Source organism: Mus pahari, chromosome 4 (assembly GCF_900095145.1).
Source record: "Mus pahari chromosome 4, PAHARI_EIJ_v1.1, whole genome shotgun sequence".
In the NCBI taxonomy this organism is placed as follows: Eukaryota; Metazoa; Chordata; class Mammalia; order Rodentia; family Muridae; genus Mus; species Mus pahari.
Window position 1 is genome coordinate 77,585,296 of NC_034593.1, and position 19,707 is coordinate 77,605,002.

Genomic DNA, 19,707 nt, shown 5'->3' on the forward strand with positions numbered 1-19,707 from the left:
AACATTACAATAGAATGCTCGTGAGTTGATTTTCAGAAAACATGTAAAGCTTATAACCGTGTTCGAGGTGACTTAATTCCAATGATGCAAGGTTAATCCTTGGCCCCAGGAGTGGCACTATTAGGAGGTGTGGTCTTGTTGAGGTAGGTGTGGTCTTGTTGGAGGAAGTGTATTAGTGTGGGTGTGGGCTTTAAGACCCTCATCCCAGCTCCCTGGAAGCCAGTCTTCTCCTAGAAGCCTTCAAATGAAGATGTAGAACTCTTAGCTCCTCCTGCACCATGCTTGCCTGGACACTGCTGTGCTCCAACCTTGATGATAATGGACTGAATCTCTGAACCTGTAAGCCAGCCCCAATTAAATGTTGTCCCTATAAGAGTTGCCTTTGCCATTGTATCTGTTCACAGCAAAACTAAAACATACTTCAACAAATGTAATCTATTATTATATTATGTGATGTAACACAAATAGACTCAAGAACAAAAGCACATGAATGTTTCAATAACTGAGGAAGGCTTTTGACAAAACCCCTTCATCATGATAGCTCTAAAGAGACTTGGAATAGGAAGAACTTATCTTGACAAGGACAGTGACAGAGTTATCACCAGTATTATGCTAAATAGAGAAAAACTCAAAACATTTCCACAAATGACAGAAGCGTCCACTTTCTGTACTCTTTTTCAATATACTCAGCACTATGCTTGAATGCTTGAACAAAGGGTACATGATTCCATGCATAAGAAACCCTAGGCGAACAGTGCACCACCCTGCATGGCTGTGTTGCTGGGCCCAGGAGGCTTGCTGCTCTGAGATGGCCTGATGGACAGACAGGATGTGAAGTGCTACACCCTGGAAGAGATTCAGAAGCACAGAGTTAGCAAGAGCAGCTGGGTGATGCTGCACTACAAGATGTGTGATATGACCAAATTTCTGGAAAAGCATCCTGGTGGAGAAGAAGTCCTACGAGAGCAAGCTGGGGGAGATGCTACTGAGAACTTTGAGGAAGTCGGCCACTCTACTGATGTACGAGAACTGTCCAAAATGTATATCGCTGGAAAGCTCCATCCAGACAACAGACCAAAGTTAACCAAACCTTTGGAAACTCTGATTACTACTATCAAGTTTAATTCTAATTGGTGGACCAACTGAGTGATCCCAACAGTAACAAGAATCAGGAATGTAGGAATGTAGACCAACGGAATAGAACAGAAGGCCTATACCCAAGGCGTTGTTTTTTTGACAAATACAGCAAATGTATACATTGGAAAAATAGCTTCATCAACAATGGATGCTGGGAAGCTGAACAGTCACATGTGGAAGAATAAAACAAGATCTCTGTATTAGTTATTTTCTGTTGCTGTAAAGAATTACCACAAACAACAGTAAGTCATACAGGGAAGAGTTCACTTGGGCTTACGGTTATGGGCATTTTGTGAGAGAAGGGAAACACAGAAGCAGGTGTCCGAGCAGGAGACTGAGAGGATACATGTCCACCCACAGATAAGAAGCAGGGCTGGGAACTGGACATGGGGTGATGTTTAAGAACCCTCAAAGTTAGCCAGGCAGTGGTAGCACACACCTGTAACCCCAGCACTGGGGAGCCAGAGGCAGGCAGATCTCCATGAGTTCGAGGCCAGTCTGGTCTACAGAGTGAGTTCTAGGATAGCCAGGGCTACACAGAGAAAACGCAAAGCAAAGTAAAACAACAAAAAATACCCCCAAAACCAAAAAGCCAAAACCAAAACAGTAAAACAAATAAACCCTCCAAGTCTGCCCCTAATGACTTACTTTCTCCAACAAGATTATGCCTCCTAAAGATTCCATAACCTCCCTAAAAGGGGCAGAAACTCTGGACCATGGATTTAAATATGTGAGCCTCTAGAGAACAATTCCCACACAAGCCACCATATTCTACTTCCTGGTCCCCATAGACTTGTGACCATCTCATAAGTCAAAATCTATTTAGTCCCCATAGTTTCAGCACTGTTTTTAAGTTCAAAGTTTCTTCTGAAACTCAAAGCATGCTCTTAACTGTGACCTTCTGTAAAACCAAAAAAGCAAATCGAGTTTTAGGAAGCAGTCAAGGGCAATCGGAATAGCCTTTATTATTAACCTTTAATATTTTGGGAGTCTCTTGGACCTTGGGGAACTTGAATGTAAGCCCCTATTCCTGAAGACATCACGTATTTCAGACCCAGGAATTGGAGGAATTAAGTTGGAACTGACCTGCAAGCCTTCTCCCCGATGGACAGCTCTGTAGTACTGGGTGATGTGCACAAGCTGCCTAGAGTGGGCAAAAAGCAAGCAGCGGTTCTAACTGTAAGACCCATGGACCACACAACCACTAGCCAGGCAAGGTATCTGTAGTGATGCCATATGGGTACTTGGCTAACTAACAGATCTCTGTTTGCACTGAAGGCCTGCTCAATAGGAGGGAGTTCGTGCCTGGTGCTGCAAACCTGTAGCTGGAGAGGCCATAGATCCCAGGGGAAAACCTACCACTGCCATCTTCCTAAACCGATTAATTGCTAACTGTATCCTAAATACTTTATCCTTATACCCACAAATAAGTGCAGCTCTCACCCCCTGCCAAGCAAGCTTCTTTTTACAGCAGATGGAGATTATTACAGAGATCAACAACTGGTAAAATTGCTGACTATGCGAACAGGGGTACCCAGCCCCAACTGATAAGTCTACGATGCACCTCTTCCATCTAAGGCTCAGGGAGTGTTGAAGAAGAGGGGGTGTGGGCCACGGCACCCGGTACTCATCATCTTTCAGACACATTCCTGCCCGAGAGCACCCTGGCTCTCTTCCTTCTCATTAGTCTACTCAGCTGCAGCTCCTCAGTGGCTCCCTTCAGACGACTCGTGGAATACCCACCACAGAGAGCGTTCTTGAACACACAAGATAATCTCAGTTGTCTGGGAAATTCTCCTAACACCGAGAATTAACATGCTACATTCTTAGCTTAACATCTTGCAGAACATCCAATTCCTTCCTTTATGCACAGGAGAACTGACAGAGGGAACAAACATTCCAGGGAAAAACTTGCACCCTCAGCTGAACCTTCTACCAGGCAATTAAATGGTTAGAACTTCAATTACTGTGGAGACATTAAAACGTTACAGGTCCAGAGCCTAATTACAACTCAGCTTTGGTTATCTTTAGCTCCCTAAATAGCCAGTTTTTGCCTACCTCTATGCTGGGCCTAACATCCGCTGAGTAACATTTTTTAAAAAAAAATCTTTTTTCGGAATGTATTAACTTAATAAATCCTATGTTTTTGGCAATGAAAAGCCCAGGTATCTGAAATCTGTAATAGAAGCTTCTCCATTTTGCTATAACCCACCTACTTCATGTTTCCATCAATATATTTTTTTAGAGACTTGAGTTATAATTTTCTTTGTTCTGTTGTTATAAAAAATTATTAAACAGTTGCCATGTTGGAACATGGAGTTTTGGGTCATGTAAATTTGTGTACTGTATGTTAGAGGTAAGTTATTCTGGAGAAATTCTGAGTAATCATGGCCTGGGAACACAGCTTTGGGTTAACCCAATTCCATGTTCTAATGTACAAGTGGTTTTATGAAGTTTTATAGATCGCAGAACAAAGAAAAACCTAAAGGCAGGGTTAAAACCCATTGGTGGGTAGATCAGAAAGAGGGTACAGCAGGATGGGGGTGCTTTTTGATTCTCCACGGATGTTCTCTGATGATGTTCTTAGCCTTCGAATTGATGGAGGCTGGTGGTCTGCTAAGTTAATAGATCTCAAAGGTTTTTATCTATTAGTCACAGGATGTTGGGGTGGGGAAGTTGAGAGCTAGAAATGATTCTGTGCTAAGCTAATGGATATGCTGGCCTCTACCTCCAACGGTTTCTTCCAGAGCCATACTGGGGACTTTATAATAGTAGAAGTGACCAATTCTGTCATCCCCTACATGGAAAAGACCACCAATGAGGTACCAGCCTGGCATGTAAATATGGCTCCTTCCTTCCTCCCAGAAGTCCTTTGGGCTTTGGTGGAGAACATACTTGTGGCAAGTGAGACAGTAGAGGGCAAACACCCCCTAAAGAAGATGGCTTATGCTTGGGGTCTGTCTAATAGTGTCTGTCTCATTGCCTAGAAACCACGGAACGAGAGTTGGAGGCATTATCCTGTGAGCATGAGTGCCGCAGTGAGGGTTAGTGAGGGAACAGTGAGGCGACAAACGGGTGAGAGAAACGACAGAGATGACCCGCTCAGGGCAGGAGTCAGCCAAGTTTCCCGGTATTCTGCTTCATTTTTAGTCATCCTTGCGTGTCTCCTGACTATCCCCCTGAACTCCGGCTGCCAAGTATAAAGAAGTGTGATAGGAAGAAAAGGGGTATGGATAAGTGAGAAGAAAAGACAAAGATCAACAGCTCAGCAACAGAAAGACGAGGGCAATGAAGAAGTTAAAACACTTAAGAAGCAAAGCATGGCCAGGTGTGGTGGCGCACGCCTTTAATCCCAGAATTTGGGAGGCAGAGGCAGGTGGATTTCTGAGTTCAAGGCCAGCCTGGTTTACAAAGTGAGTTCCAGGACAGCTAGGGCTACACAGAGAAACCCTGTCTCAAAAAACAAAACAAACAAACGAAGAAGAAGAAGAAGAAGAAGAAGAAGAAGAAGAAGAAGAAGAAGAAGAAGAAGAAGAAGAAGAAGAAGAAGAAGAAGAAGAGGGATTAGAATTTATGGAGAGGAGGACAGAGCTGTGGAAATGCAGACAGGCAAGGGCAAGGCTAGGAGCAATAAGACACAGAGGATGAGAGAAAGACGAGGGGGTTCAAGCATAGGAGTGAAGCCAAACCAGAAGCAAGCAACACTCATCCAGGCTTGACACTAGCTGGGCTCCAATCCACCATGCTGCACCCCAGCAGACGTCATTACAGGAGATAAACTACCTGATTGTCTCCAAGATGGGTTCTCCAGGCAGAAGGCAGATCTTCTGCTTCTTGCATAACATCCCAGGCATGCAAGGATATCTGTGCTCCTCTATCCAAGTCCTGCGGAGCATTGCATTATGCCCAGGGGACCGGGGCAGCACTTTAAACTTAATTTCTGTTATCTCTCGACATCCCCATCTCTTCATCCAGTCCATACCAAACATGAAAAAGCTACTGTTCTTTTCATTTTCCAGGTCCCCGTCCAAAATCCCTTTGAATTTCCTACTCCAAATCTTTTTTTTTTTTCTGTCTTCTTTTGAGACAGGGTTTCTCTGTATAGCCTTGGCTGTCCCGAAACTCTATCTGTAGACCAGGCTGGCCTTGAACTCAGAGATCTGCCTGCTTCTGCCTCCTCAGTGCTGGGGTTAAAGGACTGCACGACCATACCCAGCTGCTCCTACCCCAAATCTTACTACAAGTAATGGCTCTTGCTTCCAGTTAAACTACAGCCCCATTCTGATACCTGGTGGTCAGGGCTTACATCTTATGTACGACTGCATGGAGGAATGTTGCTCTAGTTTTTGAGCCACATATTCCTAAAAGAAAGAAACGTTTAGGAAAATTTCTTTCCTTAAAGAAAGACTTTCTCTACCTATATCCCCCCAAACCTAGCACAGCATCTAACAACATTCCCTCCTTGTAATTACTGTTCTTTCCTAAGATATGTTATAGGGGTGATAAAAAGAAATTAGGCATCCTGTGCAAAAAGGACACAGAGAGGCCAACAGAGATGAGTGTGGAGCCTGCAGAGACCCCCAGCCTGAGGGGGGAACCCATGCAAGTAAGCTGTGATCTCCAGTATGCTAGATGAACTGACATTTTGGGGTGGGGAGGCCTCTCCAGGACTAGGGAGATGGCTCAGTAGTTAAGAACTCTACTAGTTGCTATGGAAGAGACCCTGGGCTCGATTCCCAGCATTTACATAGTGGTCCACAATGATTCCTAACTCCAGTTCCAGGGAGATCTGATGCCCTCTTCTAACCTCCATGGGCATCAAACATGCATGTAGGGCTCAGACACGTGTGCAGATAAAATACTCACACAAACACTAAAATGAATAAATCTTATTAAAGAAAAACTTTTAAAAAGATTCTCCAAGGATGGCTTGCTGATTATAAAGTCTGCAGATGTGGAGAGCTGGAATGCTATAGGTCAAGAGGCTAATTTTAGCCCTCTTAATAGCTCCTCTCTGATGACACTTAGGTAAATCCTTTCTGAACTTAACCATCCAAAGGCTAAGGATGTCATCAGGCACTGAGGTCTACAGCAGAGACGTCCCTGCTTTGCTGCAACGTCACTGTAACTGCCTTGCCTGCCCGGTGTTTTCATCTGTTTGTTTGTTTGTTGTTGTTTTTGACACAGGGTCTCAAGAAGCCCAGGCTGGTCTCAGATTTGCTATGTAGCCAAGGACGAACTTGAACTTTGATCTTCCTGTTTCTATCTCTACAAAGGTATGACACCATGTCCAGGGAAACATTTGGGTGATATGACCACACTGGCAATGTAAAAGGCCTGGCAGAAGTGAAGACGTTTTAAAGATGCTCTGTGCCTCTTGATCTTACTATCTGGTTGTTGGAACTGGAATTTTCCCAGGAATCTCACTCATGATGGAAGAAGGGAAAAAAAAATCATCAAGTGGAAGAACTTGGCAGAGATTTCACGCTGTTCTAACAACTGGTCAGACTACCTTAGAGGATGAGACAGAAGCTCAGACAATGTTGGATCAAGGGCAGATGGGACTCTTTAGATGTACATATCACTGACCCTCTACTTAAGCTTCAGTCTCATGTCAGGACCCTGGAAATGGATTTCCCTGGATCTCTTCATCGCCCATTCCCCAGTGGGACCACACTGAGTATGTCTCTCTTCTCCTTTCACTTCCATCTTGGCTCTTTCAGTTGGCATATTGAAGATGGGTGACTGGACCTGATTTGGGTACAGGTTGTACCCTAAACCCCAAGTTCAATAACGGAAAGTAGAACAAGGGATCCAATGACGATTCTCCTCAAGTTTATCCGGTGACTGATGTGACATATGGCTTTAAATAGAAAGCAAGAGAAACACATGGCTGAGCCGTCCTGGAAAGGTGTAGATCTGACCATCCTCATCGTCTTGGCTCCAGGATCTACCACAAAGTGGTCAAATTTATTTTCTATCAGACAAGCTGCCTTTTCTATCTTCTAGCCTAAGACCCTCATGGGAGTTTCAGTTCCTTGCTGTCCATTGTTTCATTAGTCTAATAGTTGAATGGAAAGGTGAGAGTCTCCTTTTAGAGTATCTTTACACCTGCCAGGATGGCTAAAGGAGAATCAAAGTCCAGGACAGGTACTGTTAAGTGTCTGAGAGTTAGTTGAGAAAGACAAAGGTGAATGAACAAATATCTTTCGAGGAGACAACACCCATCAATTACGAATAGCTCAGGCAAGTCGAGGTTAGCATGCTTCATGTGAGAGGAAGATCCTTGCTCTAAAACCTAGGAAGAGGCTTAATCAATGATGAGGCTGAAGCAAAGGGATTCAGGTCATGGAGGAACTCAATCATCTAACTATCATGCTTAATTTTATCCCAACCCGAACAGGGAGCACAGTGAGTTCAGGGAAAACTGTCACACGGGACTTGATTTTGGAGGATTCTTCCAGGGGTACTGTCAGGGGTGGAGTGGACAGTGTCAAGCTGCATGCAGGGAGAATGCTCAGAGAAGATGCTCTGTTGTTAATGTAGAAGAGAAAGAAAAAGACTGGGTCAGGCAAACAGGAGGCAGAGAGAGAAACAGCCAGGGTGGGATTGCAAGGAGCCATGTGGTACATTCGAGGGCAGGGGTAGGTGGGGCGTCTGGCTTCCAAGAGTTTGCATTAAAGAGCAGAATTAGACAGGTTTTAGTGTATAGCCCATTATTTCTGAGGTTCTGTACAAAAAGAAGTAATTGAGCCACAACAGAGGTAGAGGTTCTGGAATCATCCTTGCAACACTGGTGGCATGACAATAAAAGACAAGATGAGACAACCCTCAAAAGGGAGAGAGAACCCAGCACCAAACCTGCTGGACATCTACACTGAAGGAGATAGATCAGGGCAAGAGTCCATCCTGGTTGCTCCTGCCCCTAGAGAGTGCCCAGGTGTGGCTGCTGTACCACATGCGTGTCAGTAGGGGGCAGAGAGGAGAGAGGATATGAGTACACTTCGTTCTGACCTGCGAACTTCTGAATGATTAGTAGCCTACCATGCCCTGAAAAAAACCAAGCCAGAGATGACCACCAGTCCGGCATTAGGCAGGCCCAGACAGGCTCCCAGGATGGGAGCAAGCCAGAGGCTAGAAGAACCGCACCTGGGACTGTCGGGCCCCAGGCAAGAGCAAACCAGACAGATGACCCTTGCAAGGGGCCACTAGGGCAGGCTGGTTGAGGAATGAGCCCGAGATAACCATCAAACTGGTGCCACAGACAGGGAGCTAGACTGAGATGACCACCAGTCTGGGGCTCCACAGGCTTGTGGAGGCAGACCATGCCCGAGATGAACCTTGCCCAGTGCACAGGTGGGGCTTAGCACTCCTGAGACCCCCGACAGTCATAGACTCCAGGTGCCACTACAAGGAGCAAGTAAGTGGTAGAGAAATGGAAGAGAAAGAGAAACAGAAGGATGTGGGCACAGTGAAGAGAGACAGAACTGGAGACTCAAGGGTAGTGAGGATCAGCCTGATGTGGGTAGCCAGTGATGCCACCTGGGACCTTGGTGGGGACCTGGTCTGTGCTGTCACTGGGGACCATGTCTAGGTCCATGGCCCTGCTGTAGCAGGGGTCTGTTATCACCAAAGATCACACAGGTGACCCAGGTTTGGACTGAAGCCCAGAGACATGCTGATGCCTACGGGCTGTGCAGAACTGGCTCCACCCATCATTTGGGCATCCTGAGAAACCAGACCTGGGGCCATTCGAGCGAGAAAGCTGGCCCTACTCCTAGCCAGCTACAATCCACGGAAAGCAGGCCCAAACATTGTGGGAGTTGTGGGCGAGCTGGCCTGAGGATACAAGCACGGGAGAGCTGGCCTTACAACTTATATCCCATTGGGTGACATGGAAGAGAGAGAGAGATACCCTCCTCCCTGCTTACCCAGCACCACCTGTGATAGACGGAAGACCTGGTCTGAAGATCATGAGAACAGGAGAGCTGACTCTGCCCCCTCACTGGCTGCAGCACTGAGGAGAGTGGGCCCTGTACCTCACCTGAGCAACACAGGAGAACTAGCCCTGCCACTTGTCTGCCACTAGGTGATATTCACGATGGAGAGATGCCCCTTGCCCCACCACCAGAAGAGCTGGCCCCAAGGTCTCAGACGGAAAAGCTGCCCTTGCCCCTTACCTGCAACAGCAATGGGGAGAGAAAGCCCGGCACCTCGCCTGGGCAGTATAGTAGAGCTGACCCTGGATATGGAGTTGCAGGTGAGCTGGGCCTGAGTGCATGAGTGTGGGGAGCTGGGACTGAGTGAGTGCATGAGTGTGGGGAGCTGGGCCTGAGTGAGTGCATGGGTGTGGGGAGCTGGGCCTGAGTGCATGAGTGTGGGGAGCTGGGCCTGAGTGCATGAGTGTGGGGAGCTGGGCCTGAGTGAGTGCATGAGTGTGGGGAGCTGGGCCTGAGTGAGAGCATGAGTGTGGGAAACTGGACCTGCCTCTTGTCTGCTCTGTGGTGGTGTAGACAAGGGAGAGATGCCCTCGTCTCCCTTTTGCCCTTGCCAATGAGCAGCGAGCGGGGGAGTGGGAGAACTGGTCATGTCCTTTATCAGCTGCAACACTGGGGAGAGGGAAGTGAGTGGGATTGGGGTACACAATGTGAAATTTACAATGAGCCAATAAAAAGGTGTTTTTAGAAAGTCCATCACTGTGGAGAAACCTGGCCAGAGGTGGGGGACTCTCTGAGGAGTCAACAGAGCAAAAGAGTTGTCTGAAGTACCAGAAGCTGCAGGCAAGGCAGGGAAAATAAGATTTATTTATTTATTATATGTAAGTACACTGTANCTGTCTTCAGACACTCCAGAAGAGAGCGTCAGATCTTGTTACGGATGGTTATGAGCCATCATGTGGTTGCTGGGATTTGAACTCCAGACCTTCGGAAGAGCAGTCGGGTGCTCTTACCCACTGAGCCATCTCACCAGCCCAAGGCAGGGAAAATAGTCAGAGAAAATTTTTGAAAGAACAGCAGGAAATCATTGAACAGCCTATCTTACCTTCTGCGTTATCTGACACTGACATAGAACTCTGTAAAACAGACCAAAACAAAACGAAAACCTGAAATACAATGATGCTTGCTCACTGGAATGTGAATTAATCATACCTAGCAGGAAGCAATGGGTTAAGTCTCTTGTGGATAAACTCGGTTTTGTATTTGTAAATTTATTCAATTTGGAATTCCTATATACATATGATGTTTGAATTTCCCTTTGAATCCACTGAGATATCTTACTGGAAATCGTCCTCAGTTGTTGGTGATTAAATACAGTTTGACATGAATTCATTTTATGTTTCTATAAAAGTTGTTAAGTTTTTAAAAAATGATCCTACAACAGAAGAAGTAACTGAAAAGTCACTGTGAAGTCATAACTGCCACACAGTCTGTTTGGTAGGCTCACGGGAACTGAAGGCAGTGCACAGTGTTGTGTGAATAAGGACAACACAGAAACTTGGCTGTGAAGGGTAGACAGGAAGTATTTTCTAGATGGCATCAACTTGTGGGAGGAAGGAAGGATTTCGTGTTTTCTTTAAAGGCATGGTTTTATTTCGCGTATTACAGTTCCTCCCTCAAGCTGTCATTCCTTTGATAAACTACACAGGGTATAATATTCACTGTGAACGAGAATCCCCGGAAGGGATCTGTGTCAGGAAAGACTGACTGACTAATAGAACTTCAGGGATGTAGAAAGGTTGGAACGGTGGGGAATCCAAAGCCTAATTATCTTGTCTTGGACTAGTTTCAGCCCTCTGCACATCAGTTCCTTGCCCACCTCTGTGTAGGATCTAACACCCTGTAACTAGTGGGTCAGACTCCTTTAAGGATCTTTTGATTTAGCAGACCATTAGTTTCTACCAACCCCAAAGCTAAGGCTGTCATCAGATGACATCTGGAGCCACAGGAGAGGTTTCCCTTTCGTGTGCTAGCTGCATCTGTCCCTCGGCTTATGGTTTCCTTGGTTCTCTTACAGACAACTCGACGAATTGCTCTCACATGGCAACACAGAACCTGCTGTTTGCCAGGATGTGATCACTCACATTCGGCTCCAGAATAAATTGCTTTTTACTCTCTTTAAGATGGTAGCTGGATTTTTGTACAGAGAGCATAGTAGTGGCAATCATGGAGGTGGGGGAGTGGCTACTGAGGTGGTGGAGGAGGAGCACTTAAAGGAGGAGCTTCTGTGAACAGGTAAGTCCTAAGAGTCTTTTGGGGGAGGGAGATCTCACTAAGTAGCCCAGGCTGGCCTTGAACTCAGAGTTTGGTCTTCCCTTTCAGTTCCTGCCCCTGCCTCCTAAGTGTTAGAACTAATCTTTAAATAAGAATGACTTGCATGCATCTTCCTTTTCTACAACGATCTGAAGACTGAGAGGCATAGCGCGTGCTTCCTGGATGTCACATCTCACAAGAGAAGCACGGCATGGAGGGAAGGTCCCACAGTCAAGGATCTACGTGCTTGTTTTAGCTCTAATCTGCAGCAAATTCTGTAGAGGCACAAATGTCATCAGCTAGAGTATGGCATGCGCTTAGCATACATGAGGCTCTGAGCTCAATCCTGCAGCCCCATCGCTCCAAAAGGCACGTGTTCTAAGTAAAAATAAATGGTTAGTAACATTTCAACTTGGAGTCTCCAGGAAAATCTACCTTTTTGCCACTATTCTGACATCCCTAAAAGACACCAGCCTCACAGACTCCAGGTACAAGGGTGTTTCCCTGGCCTGAGAAAGCGTCAGCATGAGTGTTACTTCGATCCTGGCATTAGACCTATGTCGTCAATCAGTAACCCTGTGCTTGAATGTTTTCTCCCCGCTGTCCCATGGGGCATAAAGAATGGAGAATAGGAGAAGTTCCTTGAGGGTCTGACTTCAGAAGCTCAAGATCCACATATATCTAATCGCATATATGACAGGGACTGACCAGCTGACCAAACAAATTCTGGATTTATTCTTTCCATAAGTCCCTTCTTAATCATCTTCAACCCTCAGTTCGTTTCAGTAAAAGTCACAGAAAGCAAAGCAAAACAAAACAAAAAAGAAAAAAAAAAAAAAACAAAAAGCAACAAAACAAAACCCTAAGGCTCAGAAAGTTTTGGTGGTTTTTTTCAAGGCCACACGGCTAGTAAATGGCATGTATGCTAGATAGAACCCATATCTGCTTTCTTAAACCAGAGAGAATACAGATCTGGATTCTGATCGCAGGAAGGGTCTGGTCATTGTGCTCCTTGGAGGCTAATTTCTAAAATTGCTCACACAGATTGGCTCACCCAGTAGTGCATGCCCCATCTGGACACACTGCAAGGAGCCCAGGTCAGAACGGCTGCCATGGCCATGGCCAAGCACTAACTGTGGGATATCCTCATGTTCATCTTCTAAAGATTTTTGTCTGAGAATCTGTGGTCTTATCTTGGTTCTGTGGGAAAGATGGCAGTCGGGACCATGGTGGCAAGTACACCAACTGTCTCTGCTAGGAAGAGCCAGAAGACAGGATATGAATCCAATGGAGAATAAAGGCAGAAGTCAAAACTACAGCCGCGGGGTAAAAACTGGAAGTAAACAGATCCAAGCTCAGTAGCAAGAAGAAATATCTTCCAATAATCTTGCCAAAACAATGGTAACCTCCTTTTTTTTTTTTAAAGGTAGTAATAACCAGGTGACCATGAACAATCACCACCACCACCAACAACAACAACAGACTGCACATACTGGGTTAAACCACATAAAACCACAAAAGTGAACAATCAGTTTTGACCTGTAAAAACAGTCATTTTGAGTCAGGTAAGCATAAGGAATAGCTTAGCAACCTGGAACTCCTCCTTTTAATGACCATCAATCTTAGATTCTATCCCATCATAGTGTAGTTACATCTGGGTACAAAACTGGGGCAGTTGATCTGGCCTGAATTAGCTTTGAGTGCATATACAATAAGCCAATTATTGGGTATGCAAATGATTAAAATCTGCTGCATTGTGGGAAGGATATGCACAGTTAGCAAAGGCTCATGTAATCCACGCCCGTCAGTCAAACTAGAGACCCACCCAAACCACACCCATAGCGACCAAACTCCTTCTCTTGAACCCCCCAAGCGCAAACCCCCAATAATTTGTCAGGGTCCTTCCGTACCTCACGCACCTGTCTCACTGTCAGTTTTGAGTATTCTTTTCTAACTTTTATCACTTCTCTACTTTGAATAGGGTTTCCCTATTATTTTGTGATCTTTGTCTACCTTTATTTTACTTTCAACAAGATATTGAGAGTTCATAAATGTCCAACCACTATAACAATTTATTAGATCTTTCTACCTCAGAGTAATTTTCAACCTCCACCTCCCCACCACTGTCTGTCCTGTTTCACTGTTCTGTCAGAGTAGCTTCCCACTTTCTTCTGCTCTTCTCTGTGTCTTCTACACACATTCCTGCCTCAGGCTCTTCACAGCTGCCAGTGCCTTCATCTGGAATCAGCTTGTTTCTAGATAAATGCCCGGCTTACCTTGCTCGTAATTGACCTTTCAGCCCCTTCCTGACCAAGCAGCACAAACAGTTCACTCTCCGTCTACGCTCTGTGCTTACAGCATTTTATCTGTGTCCTTAGGTCTTCCTTCTCTGGTGGCCAACCTATTTATTGTCCTTTCCCCCACTAATTCAGTGTGGTTATGAGAGCAGGGCCTGAGTTTTGCTCTTGGGATTGGGTTGGACACTGAGGCTGATACACGGTGGATAGTCAGCTAGCATTTGCAACATGGATGAAAGAATACTTTTATCAATGAGGAAACCAAGACAGAAAGAAAGGCCAAAGGATTTCTCCAAAGGCACAGGGACCCGGGAGACTGGACAGAGCCCAACCATTCGGATTCTGTACTCTATACAAAGTCACACTGTGCCCCTTCATGGGTTTGATGAGGAGCCCATATGTCTTCTCTGAGGGGAATGCTTTTGCTTAATTGGGTCAGATGGCCCAGAGCTGCCTACGGTTTTTGAGGTTCTGTATCATATTGCTAAGTATTTATTTTGGTGAGAGAATGAATCATGGGCTTTCTGAGGAGAGTCAGGTTTGGGCTATCCCTTAGCCCCGGTCTTGTGTAATTCTGAGGAGCCAGCCTCTGCTAGGAATATTGACAGGGAACTGTTTGAAAAGGCGCTTTAACCAGTGTATCTTTTGGGGAAAAGGGACCATCGATTTGGGTCTCAAAATATGAATTGTCCCCAGGATGAGCCTGCATGGAGAGCATAGGAGAGCAGCATTTGTACAGAGGAAGACAAGACAAAGCTCCCAGTCCAGTTCCGGCTGCTGCAGGTCCTGTTCTCCCCAGGAGGTTGCCTCTCTGCTGCTAATTACAGCAGGGAAAGGAAACAGGAAAGTGCACGCTAATGAACTGATTTTTCTTTTTCTTCCCCTAGGTGCTTTTTTTTTTCTTCCAGAGAACTGATCCTTTGAATGTAGAACCCTGGGGCCTGGCAAGATGGGACCTATTAAGCCCAGCTGAACAAGCCCTTGTTACTGTCGGGTCATGGCTAGAAGAGTGTCTGCACCAGGCAGCGGGGTGTGTGGTATGGGATGATGCTACTGGTGTGGAATGCAACAGCATCACCAGTCCCAGACAACTCACATTTGGACAGCATCCCACGACTTACAAAAGGCTTTTGTATATCTCATCCCATTAAGTGCTCACAGGAGTTTATGGATAAGGGCAAGGGGGCTCAGAAAAGGGTGAGATTCACCTGACACGTATCACCCAGTTACACAGCACCGCTTAGCTCTTAACCTAGGCCTCATTCTGGAGTTGATACTTCTTCCTGAACCTCGGGGGCAATTGCTGACATCCTCCCCCCACCCCATGTCTAAGATAGGAGCAAAGGCTGGAAATGGACTGATGCATATTACCCCCGCCCCTCGAAAAGACTTCTAAAACTAAGCAGTTTCAGTAGAATGGAGACTATAAGCAATCTATTTCTATTTCACAGAGGAGAAGAGAGAGATGTGGAGATGTAATTTTTCTGGATAAACAAATGGTGAAAAGCAGGATTTTAACACTGTGTTAATGAAGTAGCATACACTGGCTTACAGTAGTGGATAACCACAAAACATCAGGCTCTTGGAAGCTAGGGGTATTCAGGGGTAGAGCCCTGTTCAGCACACACAAGCCCCTTGATTTGACTTCCAGACAACTCCCAATTCAATATCATAGTAAAATGAAGATTAATTTCTCCCTCAACACCCATGTTTTATCACGAATTGACATAGGGACCCTGCTTTACACAATCACCCAGGGGCCCAGGCAGAGACCACTGCAACGCTCACCACCTGGAACTGGGAATGGGCACTTAGAAGTTCTTTGCCTTAAAAAACCATCAACTCCTAACTTAGCCTCAAAGATCACTAGACACAGGCCAGGGGCTGGCACTTCTGCCTTCGTTGTGGCTGCTGTGGCCCTTTACTTTGGATCTCCTGTTTAACTCTACACTCATGTGTGCTAATCACTCAAAGAATGCCCATCAAGTTTGTCTTATCTCCTTCAAGGTTGAAGGTCCAGAGACAAATTATCTTAAACTTCCAGTTGCCCTGAATTCACAGCAGACATTTGCACTGGACTGGAGCTCTCCCAAGCCCCAGCAGATGAGGGTGACTAGGAAGTGGTCATCTCCTGGGAATCTGATTGATCCTTTTCAAGTGAACTGGTGATCTGAAGAGTTTTGGACTCCTGTGTTTGAATGCTTGGCCCATGAGGAGTGGCACCATTAGGAGGTGTGATTTTGGAGTAGGTTCAGCTTTGTTGGAGGAAGTGTGTCACGGTGGGGGCAGGATTTGAAGCCTCCTACGCTCAGGATCTGCACAGTGTGGAATCCAGTCTCCTCCTGGGTCCTGTAGTAGTCTCCTTTTGCTGCCTTTGGGTCATGATCTAGAACTCTCAGCTCCTTCTACCTGGTCTGCCTGCCTGGACACTGCCATGCTCTCACCTTGATGATAATGGACTGAACCTCTGCAACTGTAAGCGGTTCCCAATTAAATGTTTAAGAGTTGTCTTGGTCATGGTGTCTCTTCACAGCAATGGAAACCCTAACTAAGACAAGTACTAAGACAAGTAGTGGCAATGATCAGGACTTCTTTGGACCACCTTACAGAACCAGAACTGAGAAAATGACCAACCAGACCATACTTTAATCAGCAGTTCTTAAACGTACTTTTTGCTTACCCACCCCAGTTCTTCCTCTGTTTAACCTAAGCCTTGTGTTACTACTTTGTAAACCTACGAGTCCCTGGATCTCTTTATTTGTTCTTCTTAATTGGGCCACATTGATTAGATCTCCTCTTTCTTCTTTATCTTATCCATCTCCTTAATTGTTGTATAGGTAGGAGTGGCTGAACCTACCATGTTCAGACCTGTGAGGGCCGGGTTTTCACTCTAGAAATTCTGACAACATAATTAATGGGATGCTGTTCCTAAGACAGGAGAAAAAAATGGAACAATGAAATGTTTTGGTCTGGAAGTGACATATCACTTCCATTTATAGCATATTCACCAAAAATAATCAAGTCAGCATTGTCTGTCAGTTAGGGACTCAGCAAGAGAACACTCAGCACCAGTATACCCTGGCCACGGCTTCTCAGCTTGGCCTTACCAGAGCCAAAGTGCTTCATGGAAATCTGTACTTCTTCCAGCTTGAGCACTGGTTAAATTCCCCTAGGCGTCGTGTTTCACAGATTTGACTCTGTTTTCCTCCTCTATCACTGCGTTCCTCCAGAACACGGTAATCAACTCTACTGTACTGGGTGATGGGATGCTGAATATTGTAGACAAGGTATGGTGGCACTCATCTGAAATCCCAGCCCTCAGTAGGCAGAGCCAGGAGGAGTGCCACAAGTTTCAGGACACCCTGTTCCACATAGTGGGTTCTAGGCCATCTATGAATGAGATAGATGAATGAGTACTATTGAATGAGATCATCTCAAAATAAATATAGGCCTATGACAAAGTAATGCATTGCTCTGCCTCTAAACCTGTTAGTAAGTGTTAAGGTCTATTGAACACGGTGACATATGAATGCCTTTAATCCCAGCACTTGGGAGGAAGAGGCCAGCTAGGCAGTGAGACCTTGTGGGGCACTGGACTATGCCAGAAAACTTGGTAAGGTTGAGTGGGTTAGGGACCCATCTTAGGATGGTAGGCATCTCTCTGCTCCCTTCCAGATTCTTGTCTGGGAACACATGACCACACCACACAGAGGGATATGACCAAGGATCTCACAGCCCAGGACAGAATTTTCTATGCTAATGTGGTATCTAGATGGGCCCTGAGGGTTTAGCCAATAAGCTTCCCTTCCTGGACATTCCTTCCTGCAAAAAGATATTTAATCTCTGGTCCACCCTGAGGAGATGGTATATACTCATTTTCCACGATGAACAATCAATAAACAGTCTAGAAACAAGGACTGTCTCTTTCATCAAGAACTACCACGGGGAGCATGGAGGAAGCCTTTGTCTACGGAGCCACGCTGCCTAAGTCTCCTGCAGAAGGCTCCTCCCTGCTCCCAGATAATTCATTATACTCAGGTAATTTGCTGTTAATTCATTCTCAGCCCAAGGCCCTCCTTCATTCCCAACTCCTCCGCAACTTCCAGCAGCATCTGGGTGTCCAGGAGTCTGAGAATCCCTGGCCCTAGCCTCCTTGCAGGCCCTTGAACTCCATGAGGTTTCTAGCAGCAACAGGATGCCCGGGAGCTTGGGAACTCCAGCTTGGGCTTCAGCCTATGTTGTTTCTCTCTTGGGTTGAGGCCCCCAGCCTGGGCTACATTCTCCCACCCCTTGAGCTGTGCATTGGCCCTCCTCGCTAACCCATCACAGGACAGCAGGCATAGGATAAATGCAGGCTAGCATCTCCTGTTTTGCCTGCCCAAGCAGAGTCCCTACACCCCAGCAGTGAGGCAGAATGAAGAATCACAAGACCCTGTCTTCACTTTGTTTGTGGGTTTTGTTTGTTTGACTGATTGATTTTTGAGACAGGGTTTCTCTGTGTAGCTCTGGCTGTCCTGGAACTAGCTTTGTAGACCAGATTGTTCTTGGACTCAGAGATCCGCCTGTCTCTGCTCCCAAGTGCTGGGATTAAAGGTGTGTGTCACCATAGCCAATGTGACTCTGGCCTAAAATGAGACAAACAGATCAACAACAACATATCTAAACCACAAAAAAAGCAAAGGGCTCATGAGTCAACACAAATCCTATGACCAAAGCAGAAATTATAAATCATCGTAGATCAGCCTGAGGCTTCTCAGGGTGGGGGAAATGGTGATTAATGATTTAGGCAAGGCACTTTCTAGGGTGAGGACTTGGAGGTGGGATCTCCAAATATGTAAACTCTGGAAAAGGAAGGTCAGGGGCCTTTCTGTTAGGGGACAGCAGAAGCAGGGGCAGGGTGGGGGGCACAGCGCAAGTGAGTTACTTTATTTGACTGGATTGAAAGGTGGAGTAAGGCAAACACAAGGACACGGTTTGATTCCTAGGGAGGACAATTCGAGGTCATCTCCTGAAGGATTCGGAACTTCACTCTTTGATGACAAAGTGCAGAAAGGCACTGCCAAGAGCTTGTGTCCTGAGCCTGTAAACCTCAAAAGGAAGCAGCATCTTTTGGTGACTGCTAAGGCTTGATGATAAGGGCCACGCCTTCACTATTTGTCCTGGAGTCTTAGGGACAGCCACGAGCAGCTGGATCCAGGAGAAGACATAATGCGTAGAAATAAGTATGGCTTGTATGGTCTTCCTGGGGTTCAGAAGATTTAGGCCTTTGGAGCTCCAGGTGAGATGCTACACAGTCTTGTCTCTCAGTAATGCTGGCCCTGTGCAGGGTTCAGGCACACAGCGCACAGGGAGCATCCTAACCAACACTCTGTGGCCTGACTCGACCCCCATCTCTGCTGGACCTTCCCACTCACTTCTTTTTGCTTCTGGATCCAATCAACGGCGCCGCTGCTGCTTCTTTCATAACAAACGAACGAATGAACAACAACAAGATAAACAAAACCCCCCAAACTGACTGGCCTCTAGAGTCACCCTGAACCTGGGCCTCACTCCTTGGCCACATGCCTCGGAACGCCAGCCCCTGTGGCAGCTGCCTTCTCTCCTGGGATGAATCTGCTGCGCTGTAATCTATAACCTCTGGAAACGGCTTGCACTGGCTCGCCCTCCCCACCCTGGCGCCTGATCCTCAATGCAGGTAGGACAGGAACTGTACCAACTGAGCGCTATTCCTGGCCTGCTAGTCTTTCTTTTTTCACTCCTCACGGTCTGTTTCCAGCTGGGTTCTGTGTTCCTTGTATATAAAAAGTCTCTCAGGGACAGTCTTGACTTTCCTTCGTCAAACGTTATTAACCAGATGAAGATAACAAACCATTGCATTTCTCTCATGGCTTACAGCTTCAAAATCGTTACCTCTGCCAGTCTTTAAACACTCCCGTAAGTGTGAACTCCAGCCTGTGAGCGTGCACCACTGTGCCATCGGCTCCTTCTCTTTCACTGCTAGCCCACATATGTGCTGGTTCCCA

The 19,707-nt window shown here is 46.1% G+C and overlaps 1 non-coding gene and 1 pseudogene across 1 annotated transcript; both read left to right on the forward strand.

Annotated features, from left to right (window-relative positions):
• The first annotated feature begins 816 nt into the window (after nt 1–816).
• Nucleotides 817–1,146, forward strand: LOC110320817 (annotated as a pseudogene).
• Nucleotides 1,147–8,055: 6,909 nt separating this feature from the next.
• Nucleotides 8,056–8,185, forward strand: LOC115063932. Its single transcript, XR_003843797.1, has one exon. It is a non-coding gene; the product is annotated as a small nucleolar RNA SNORA17 (small nucleolar RNA).
• Nucleotides 8,186–19,707: the final 11,522 nt, after the last annotated feature.